Below are 10,488 nucleotides of genomic sequence, written 5' to 3' on the forward strand. Positions count from 1 at the left end.
CCCGAGATTTAGGGTTTCATCTGCCAGCTCCTACTCACCGAGTCCCAATATGGACTCGTCGAGTTGGTCACTTCACACGCCATCCCACCCCGCTGCTACTCGACGAGTAGGTTAACCAAATCATATTTAAACAATACCTGAGAATCGGGGTGTTACAAAGATAGAAGTAAAACATTCGCCTGGAAACATGTGGATATGACAGGTATATATAAGAATATCATAACTCATAAACTTAACACTGATCCTTCTTTTAGACAAATACACAAAAAGAGAAGAAAGTTTACACCCGAAAGAAACCAGATTATCCAAGAAGTAGTAGAGAAGATCTTCAAAACATGGATGATTAAGGAAGTCAAGTTCCTAAGATGACTAGCCAACGTGGTTATCGTACACAAGAAAAACAACAAATGGAAAGTATGTTTGGATTACACGTATCTAAATAAGGCTTTCCCTAAGGATCCTTTCCCTTATGACACGTACAATACATGATAGATGTTACGGCTGGCCATGAACTGCTAACGTTTATTGACGCATCAGCGGGATTCAAAAATATCCAACTGGAACCATCTGACCAAGTGGATATTTTTTTCATTACCCCAAAAGGTATATACTATTATACTGCTATGCCCTTTGGTCTTAAAGATGCAAGTGCAACATACCAAAGGTTAGTCAACCGGGTGTTCAAGGATAAACTAAGGAACTCCATGGAAGTCTACATTGATGACATGGTGGTAAAATCCAAGATGGCTGATCATCACCTCAAGGATCTTGAAAACACCTTCAATATGCTAGACGAATATAACATGAAGCTAAAACCTTTCAAGTGCCACTTTGGAATAAGGTCAGACAAGTTCCTCGGATACATGGTGAGTAAAAAAGGAATAGAAGCAAGTCTGCAGCAAACAAAAGTCGTCATCGATTTAAGATCCCCATCCTTGACGAAGGATAATCAGAGAGTAACAAGAAAAGTAGCAGCACTTAACAAGTTCATCACAAGATCCTCATAAAGGTGAAAGCCTTTCTTTGATAACTTGAAGAAGAAAAAAATATTTGTGTGGACTAAAGAGCACGAAGATGTATTTCAGGAACTAAAAAATAATCTATGTTCTACACCCTTGCAAGTGAAACTACTAGATGGGGAACCACTCCTCCTATACCTTTCAGTATCCTCTAATGTTTTAACTACAGTTTTAGCAAAGGATCTGAATGGAGATCAACATCCCATATACCATGTAAGTAAAAGTCTGGTGGATCCTGAGACCAGGTGTTCCCATCTGGAAAAACTAATACTTTCATTAGTAACTTCATCCACAAAGTTATGACACCATTTTAAAAAACACACTATATATGTGAGAATTAATTTCCCTATCAAGAATGTTATGCGAAAACCATATACGTCAGGTAGGATGGCAAGGTGGTCTGTGAAACTAAGCACACATGACATCAAGTATGAACCAAGTTCACCAATAAAGTCACAAGCACTAGCAGACTTTTTGGATGATTTCAGTGATGATCTACAACCTAAAGCAGAATTAGAAAGCAAGGAACTCTAGAAAGAAAAAAGCAAGGGAATATGGACACTCTTCATTGAAGGATCCTTTAACTTTAGAGGGATAGTCCTAGGGATTGTACTAAAATCACCACAAGCGGTCATCATACCCCAGGTAGTCGCTGAGAATTTGATGCAACCAATAACAAAGCTAAATACGAAGCATTGATCATGGGATTACATCGAGCCAAGGATCTTCAGGTATTCTTTGTCTTCTTATTATCAACTAATCATTTTAATGGATACTATGAAGTATAAGGTGAAAGAGCAGCACTATACCTTCAAATTCTCGAAAATCTAGCCTCTAAATTCGAAGCTTTCAGCCTAAGCCATGTTTGCAGAGAAGAAAATGTTGAGGCTGACGACTAGCCAACCTAGGATCTCCCCTTAGGATCCCGTCAGAAATCTGGATCATAATAACCCATATACTGATCCCAACAATAGAATATCCGTCCAATAAACTATATGATCCCAATTACCATGACCTAACAACTAATGTGGCAATAATCGAGGATCCCGGACCTCGACCACTTCCTCACGATCGTAATCGCCAGGATCCTAACATTCAGGATCCTCCACAACACTACAAATCTTGGATCCAACCCATTAAGGAATATCTCCAAAATGGCCCAATCCCAAGATAAGAAAAACATGAGAGAGCATTCAAGATGAGGGCTTAGGATTTATGATGATCCAAGGAAAATTGTACAAGAAATCCATGGTAGGTCCATACCTTAGATGCTTAGAAGATCTCAAAGTTGCAGAAGTTCTAAAAGATATATAAGAAGGAGGTTATGTAAAACAACAATGGGGGCAAGTCCTAATGCTCCAAAGGATTAAGGACTATATGCTACTGGACAACAATGAATAAGGATGCTTTATTACATGCCTAAAAATGTGATGGTTGCTAAAGACATGGAAACATCCTACATCAACCTGCAGAACCATTGCATCCTATCATTTTCCCTTGGCCATTCATGAAATGGGGAAAGGTTATAGTTGGCAAGCTACCAAAAGCTTTTGGTGGAAAGGTGTTCATGCAAGTGATGATTGACTACTTCTCAAAATGGATAGAGGTTGAAGCCTGTTTTAAAGTACGCGATAAGGAAGTGGTCTCGTTTATCAAATATAATATCCTGAACAAATTGGGGATCCCTGCTGAGATCACATGCGATAATCGATCCCAATTCATATGCAAAAGGACAAGAGACTTTTGTTCTTGTTGGGTGATTAAAATGATAATGTCCATTCCTGTGCACCCTCTAGCTAATGGTCAAGATGAATCCAACTATAAGATTATAGTTAACAATCTAAAGAAGGGGTTATATGAGAAGAAAGGAAGATAGACAGAAGAACTTCCTTTTGTCCTCTGGGCAAATATGACCACTTCAAAGGAATCCACTAGCCAAACTCCATGCTCCTTGGTGTTTGGAACAGAAGTGGTGATCACTATTGAAGTAGTAATCCCAACAACAATATATCAATTGCAGGATGAGTAGAACACCATATAATCCTAGTTGGGATCTTGACACTATTGGTGAACTCAGGGATCTTTACAGGATCCGCATTGTTGCTCATCAACAAAGGATCACTAAAGCATATAACAGGAATATCAAAGTCAGAAGGCTCCAGGTAGGTGACTTGGAACTTACGAAAACATTCCAAATCCTAGTGCAGGTAAATTGGCACCTAAGTAGGAAGGAACGTATCTCATTGAGTCAAAAGCACGAAAGCAGGTATATTGGCTAACCACACTTGAAGGCAACGTCCTGCCAAGACCCTGGAATGCTATCCATATAAAACCATACTTAATGTAAGTTATGGCAATCATTTTCGAACAAAATCAAGGTACACTCTCTCTACCCTATACACTTATCTGATTCTGATTATTATTATGAAATTAAGCATCGAAAGGGCGTTAGCTAATCTAACACCCACCCACTCTAACATTTTCTATGTGTAGGAAATGAAAGATCTTAACATATAAGGATCCTAGCTTTCAAATATCCTAACAGGTAGGGATCCTGACGTTTAATGATCATGAAATTAGAGGATTCTGGGATTCAGGGATCCCAATAGAAACATGGTTCTATAATCATGAAAATTTTAATAGCTACTTATCTAGATAACTACGAATAGGGACTGATCATCTCTATACAACTAAGGGTACTTAATCCCATATAAGGTTTAAAGAGTTAATTACTTATTTCATAGGAGTTAAGGTTTCTACACCTTGCTTGGACACATGAAATCTTACTATGGGATGTGAATAAGGGGATCATTTCATGCTTTAGTGACTTGTCAACCCTCTTATTTCTAACCATATGTTAAGATCCTAATGTTTAAACATAAGTTCTATAACACTTACACGTTATTCTAAGTTGGGATCTGATGGGATTTGAGCACTACATCAATCCTATGGTGTACATGTAAACCCTAAAGCTTTGGATCTAGTTTGTCTAATGAACATGCAATAATCATCCAAAGCTCATAAACCCTAGATCTAGCATATAAAAATCGATATCATCATAATGAAAAGGGTTTAGATTTTACGTTGATTGTTATATAGTAATAACAATCTCCATTGCTCTTGATCTTGAACTTTGAATGCTTAGTGCCTTAAACGTTGCACCTCTAATGGAGTCACAAACACCATGAGCAACAAGATGAACACGGTGAAGTAGGAGAAGGCACAAAAACGTCCAAGAACTCTAAGGGATCACTTCCACACGTTTTTAGGGCCTTAGGGGTTTATTATATAGTTAGGCTATTAGGGTTTTCAACTAGGAAACCCTAATTTGACTGCATAGGCCCTAAGCAGCCCATGGACTCCCTCTTTAGAAGCCTTAGACGAATTCTAATGGGTTTCCCCATAGATTTCATCCACTCCAACTTCTATCACTACTAGAAAAATAGCCTTTTACGATGTGCAAACAATGACACGCGGTGATTTACGATACGCAAAAGCCTGCGCATTAAAAATAATGTCATATCTTCTAAAATTTGAAGGATAGAAGACACGCATTTGTGTGTGCCCTGAAATTAGTGTTAGAAAAGAAAAAAAATAAAAACACGGAGTGTGCTTATCTTAAATGAATGTCCTCTTCAAATGTCGCTTTATATTTTTTTTTTGCTTAAACGCACGTTTTTATAGGGGGAAAACGAAATCGTCTGAAATTATAAAATTTTGAAGAACCCCGCTTCTACCCTCAGTATCTCTCTTCATTCACTCCTTCCTTGTCTCTGTAAACCCTAAGCCATCGCCACCGCCACCTCCACCACCATTGAACCTTAAAAGCTCAATCCACACTTCACGCTTCTGTGATTTTCTCTTCTTTGGTTCTCTAATCTCCAATTTTAGTCTGAAAACATCTATTGACCTCCGATTAGAAACCCAAAAAATTAGAAAACTCCACATTTTCGAGAGTGTTGGCGCCGATGCTCTGGTGTACCTTGTCACTGTTTTATAATTCGTCCGACACTTTAATTTTAGCAAACCCACCAGAACCCTAGGTCTTGGATTTTATGCTTTCACATCCTTCCTTCCCTAGTTGTATGTTATTCTGAATCCTTATTTCTTTTCTCTATCACGAATGTCTGTCTATCGCATCGCTCTGCTCACCGTCGTTGTCTTAGGCTATTACGCCTCCATCGTGGTCTATGTGCTCATCGTATCATCATACATGCCGCCTCTTCTCGTCATTCTGCTCCTTGACCCTACGCATGTAATAATTGTTTGTCTGATTCCATCTCGATATCAATTTTCTAACCGCCCACTGTTCCAAATGGCCTCTGTTATGTTATCGAGTTGCCAATTTCCATTAGCTGGTAAGTTTTGGCACAACAGTTTGCACTCATCTTGCCTGTTCACCTCTTTGTGTTCTCTCGATCTCAATATATGTTCTTCATATTCTGTTGAATGATGTTTGTTTTGAATTTTTATTTTTACTATGAAATTGAGGGTGAGCTTAATGCAGTTTATAATTGTTGATACAGAGCCTACGATGTGTTTATTTTTACTTTTTCCTATTCCCCTTTATCTTACTAAACTATTTGCTTTTTATATTTTTGATGAATCTTGATTTGTGGGAAGGATGAATTAATGTTGACAGAGTGGTTTTGTTTTTTTTATGAACACCACCTGTTTGATAAATTTCCACAATGAACAAGCAAAAGTACAATTGACTAATTCATCAATGGCATTAATAATCACACTCTGATATAACATGCAAACTAAGGCAGATATGTAATCGCTTTTAGGAATAGGGAGGTGAAAATGGAAATAAACGGAAATGGATGTTTATGTTTCTATGATGACTATCTTTTCATGTTTGAAGTTGTTGGCATATGGGATTCTATATGTGCTAATGTTCGTGTTTCAAGTGTTGCAAGAAGGCCTACATGAGAGGCTTTATAGATTTGGTTAGGTGTGGACACACCTGGATCAATGAAGGTTACTGACTGTGAGTGTCCATTTAGTATCTTATTTAGTTCCAGAACATGTTCATTTTTTTATAATGAAGCTCCATTTTCGAAATGATTAATGACATAGTTAAATGTTGTAATTATTTGACCTTGATTATAATGGATGATATTGATGAAGACGAACAGGATGCAGAGGAACAAGGTGGATAGTGATGATGAGAGACAAAAGAAGAAGACAAGAGAGAAAAGGTAAAATCAATTTGAGAAGCTTAAATTTTGTAGTGAAATCAATTTGACAAGCTTACCTTTTGTTGTGAATGCATGGTTGCCTTTATTTCTCCATATTTACCCCTTTACCCTTTTAAACTGATATAATTTTGATTTTTTTTTTAAACTTTCCATATGAATCTGTCAGGAGAGTAAAAAATTTAAGTGACAAAAGAAAGCATCAATACATTTATTTCTTCATTTTTTTTAAACTTTCCATATGAACCTTTTGAATCCCCTACATGCCTTGTCCCTCTTCCTCAAGGATACAAGACCCCAATTAGGTGGCCTAGAAGCCGAGACCAGGTAAAAAAGTTTGACTTTTTTTTATATTATATTAAAAAAGTATGAATTCTTTTAGAAAACGGATACCAACATATTGGTATTTCAATATAAGGTCTGGTTGATTGATCGAAAGTTTCCAATGATATCAATGAAACTTATAACTAGTTTAATTGATCTAAAAAGTCAAACTTCTTAACGATTGGTGGATTTTCATTTTTTAACTCTGATTCTGATTGTATCATTCAAATATGGTACAATAACGTTCCACGAACAAAGCTGGTTGAGGTCAAAGGGCATCAAAATTGGGTCAAAGTTACAGGAGAATATCTTTCTTTTCCAGGGGGTGGAAATCAGTTCAAGAATGGTGCCCTTCATTATATCGATCATATAAAAAAAGTAAGCCCATGCTTCTTTCCTATTCTCCCATATATAAAAGGTTGTTCTTGTAATTTTCTATGAAAATAAGATTTTTTACTCGTTATATAATTGTAGTCACTCCCTGATATCAGGTGGGGCAAAAGAACTCGTGTGATACTTGATTTTGGATGTGTAGTAGCTAGTTTTGGAGGGTATCTTTTTGAGCGAGATGTATTTACAATGTCGTTTGCTCCGAATGATGAGCATGAAGCTCAAGTGAAATTTTCTCTTGAGAGGGGTATTCCTGCCATTTCAGCAGTCATGGGTACCCAAAGATTGCCCTTCCCTAGTAAAATCTTTGATGCCATTCACTGGGTTAGTTGCAGAGTCCCATGGCACATTGAAGGTGATTCTTCCATGCACTCTATTTTTAAAGTCTCCGTTAGTTACACAATACACATTATACAGTACACAGTATACTGTAAAAGTTGATATATAAATATTCAGGTGGAAAACTTCTATTGGAGCTCAACCGTCTCTTACGATCTGGTGGGTATTTTATTTAGTCTGCTACTACAGTTTACACAAACAATACAGAAGATGCTGAAATATGGAAAGGTATGTCTAAATTAACAAATTATATATAATCACATTGAATGTTTGATTAAATTGTTATGTGAAAACTTGTGGCAGCTATGTCTACATTAACAAAGGCTATGTGCTAGTAGCTGGTGGTGATTTATAGTGACAAATTGAACCAAGTTGGTGCAGCGATATACAGAAAGCTAACTTCTAATGAATGTTATGACAACAGAAAAAAAATGATCCACCTATATGTGGAACCAATGATGATCCAGATGCAATCTGGTAAACTTCTAGTTTTTCTTGATACAAAGTAAGATTCACTGCTACCTAACCTAATTGTGTTAATACATATACAGGAATGTAGAACTTGAAGCATGCATGAATAAAGTCCCAGTTGATGAATCAATTAGAGGAACAAAGTGGCCAAAAACATGGCCTCAAAGGTTGGAATAACCACCTTATTGGTTAAAAGCCACAAAATCTAGAGTTTATGGAAAATCAGCTCCTGAAAACTTCACTGTTGACTATGAACATTGGAAATGTGTTGTGTGTAAGTCATATTTGAATGGTTTAGGAATTGATTGATCATCTATCAGAAATATCATGGACATGAGATCAATCTAAGGAGGGTAAGTAAATGAAGTCTTTTTGTCTTGATTCTTGTTATATTCTTATTGTTGTTGTTGTTAAATGTTTGTAGATTTGCTGCTGCATTGAAAGATCTAAATGTTTGGGTGATGAATGTGGTCCCACTTGATTCACCAGATACACTTCCAATTATATATGAACGTGGACTCTTTTGGATATATCATACTGGTGTGAATCATTCAGTACTTACCCACGTTCATATGATCTCTTTTCAGATCTTAAAAAAAGGTATACATCAATCATCAGTTTCTCTTCAATGTACTTTTGTGGAATTTTTTTAGCATTCTATATTTTGTTTCTTCATGAAGCTAATCGTATGTTGGATATGGGATTTGAGCCTTAAATAAGAAAATTTGTGTAACATATAGACATGCCTCCACCTGCCAGAAGACAAACAATGCTTTTCAGTGCCACTTTTCCTAGAGAAATCTAGGTTTTTAATATTATTTTATTAATTTGAATCATTTTAATATATAGTTTTTTAATTTTTATAATGTTCTTACACAGAGAGTCACATCTAATTTTCTTTCAAATTATATATTTCTAGCTATGGGACGCGTTGGGTCAAGAAACTGATAAAAGAAGCCACCTTATGGACCTTCTTCATGCACGAATAGATAATGGATCTGTCAAGGTACACCTGTACACTTTTTATAATTTTTTTCATTTGAATATTTTTAATGTAATATATTTTTTGTATTCAACAACTTGTTACACTAGTTTTTGTCGAGACAAAAAAGGAGCCGATTCACTTGACTACTGGCTATGTGGCAATTCGTTTCCCGCTACTACAATTCATGGAGACAGAACACAAATCAATCAACTCCAAGCTAATTCTTGCTATTAAAAAGGTAATGTGTCACTTTTATCCCACTTTTTATCCCACATTAACAAAGGCTTGATGATACTTGGAACTGTTATTAAAAAGCTTAGCGAAGGTGTAGAGAGTCAAGGGTAGATTCATGTTGATGAGACTAAAAGCAACCCTGCCACTCATTCCAATGTCAAAACAGTAATGTAATCAGCCCTGTCATGCCGGCAATTAGTAGTGGGTGTTCATGCTTTGGGTGGAGTTCGAGAATGTGGAAGTATTCCTAGTATGGTTCATGTAGAGATCATCTTCCATATTTTGAAATTCATTTAGCAGCAATAAAATCTATCTATCTTATTATTGTGCAGTTTTGATGTTACCAATGTTGAGCTAAGTAGTGAAGTCTCACAATCCATGTCTGGATTAGTTTTTAGCAGGTAATTATGTTTTCCTTCTCTACTTTTTCCCTCTTCTATTTCTACTTTTTCATTTTCTCATTGCAATTAGTCTATGCTCTTATTCCTTACTACTGTAAAACCATTATTTGGGTAAGTAGTTGGTTTTGTTATATTTTTTACTTGACACATGTAATCTGCTTAATGGTAATTTAGATCCATGTCTCCAGAATGACTTCTAGTGGCAGAGAACACTAGAAGCTGCTATTTGACTAGTGAACACACATGACAAGTGGAAGGCAAAAGTCATATATGGCAACATCGATAGGTAAAAAAAGTTTTGTTTTTTTTTATGAATTTGTTTGTGTTAATTTTGATTTGTAATTCGATAATTGATATTTGATACATGTCTTTTTGCAGCATGTTTGTACTTGTTCCAGGGTGTATTGCTCATGCTTTCTTCTTACTAAAAAGAGATATGTTGGTTACAGTTATGAGAAGCCTGATCAAGTCAAACCATTCTTTGATGTTAAAGGTGTTGAAACTCTTTGCAAAGATACATGTGAAGCTGTATCCAAAACCATGGAGTCTTCCTTAAAAACTATTTTGAAAATCAAGATATTAGTAAAGTGAAATCATACATGTACTAGAGAGAAAGATTGTGTAACTAAGCGTCTATGAAAAACAAAGGGTTCGGATGGATGAAAAAGGAAGCAAGTTCCATGGAGATTCTGATGATAATAAAAGAGGAGGTTTATTGACATATATACCCTTTCTAACATAATAAAACTATAAAAATTAAAATCGGTTTATAAAATTTTGAACTTTTTGAGTATTGTTGTAGGCGTGGATAATCACAAAGGAGAGAAAAATGGCTAAAAAATTTGCTAGATTGGTAGGTTTAAAAGTAGAATGTCCTAATAAGAAGTAATTTTAAAAGTAGAATGAAAATAACAACTGATTTTGTGTTGTGTTTACAGGGTTGATGAAAGCGAATAGTTCTGGAGTTAGAAGAGGAAAAGAAAGCTCAAGCTGAAAGAGATAAGATGCTGCAAATGAAAGTGTTGCATTATGAGACATTAAATGCAAAATTAATTTAAAAATTAATAAACATATAAATATATTTTTTAAACATTTAAATTTACGATACGCAAAAATGTGTGTCA

General features: G+C 35.8%; 1 pseudogene; it reads left to right on the plus strand.

Moving 5' to 3' along the window:
- The first annotated feature begins 623 nt into the window (after positions 1–623).
- On the plus strand, positions 624–9,920 carry LOC111916827 (probable methyltransferase PMT26; annotated as a pseudogene).
- Positions 9,921–10,488: the final 568 nt, after the last annotated feature.

Source organism: Lactuca sativa, chromosome 1 (assembly GCF_002870075.4).
Source record: "Lactuca sativa cultivar Salinas chromosome 1, Lsat_Salinas_v11, whole genome shotgun sequence".
In the NCBI taxonomy this organism is placed as follows: domain Eukaryota; kingdom Viridiplantae; phylum Streptophyta; class Magnoliopsida; order Asterales; family Asteraceae; genus Lactuca; species Lactuca sativa.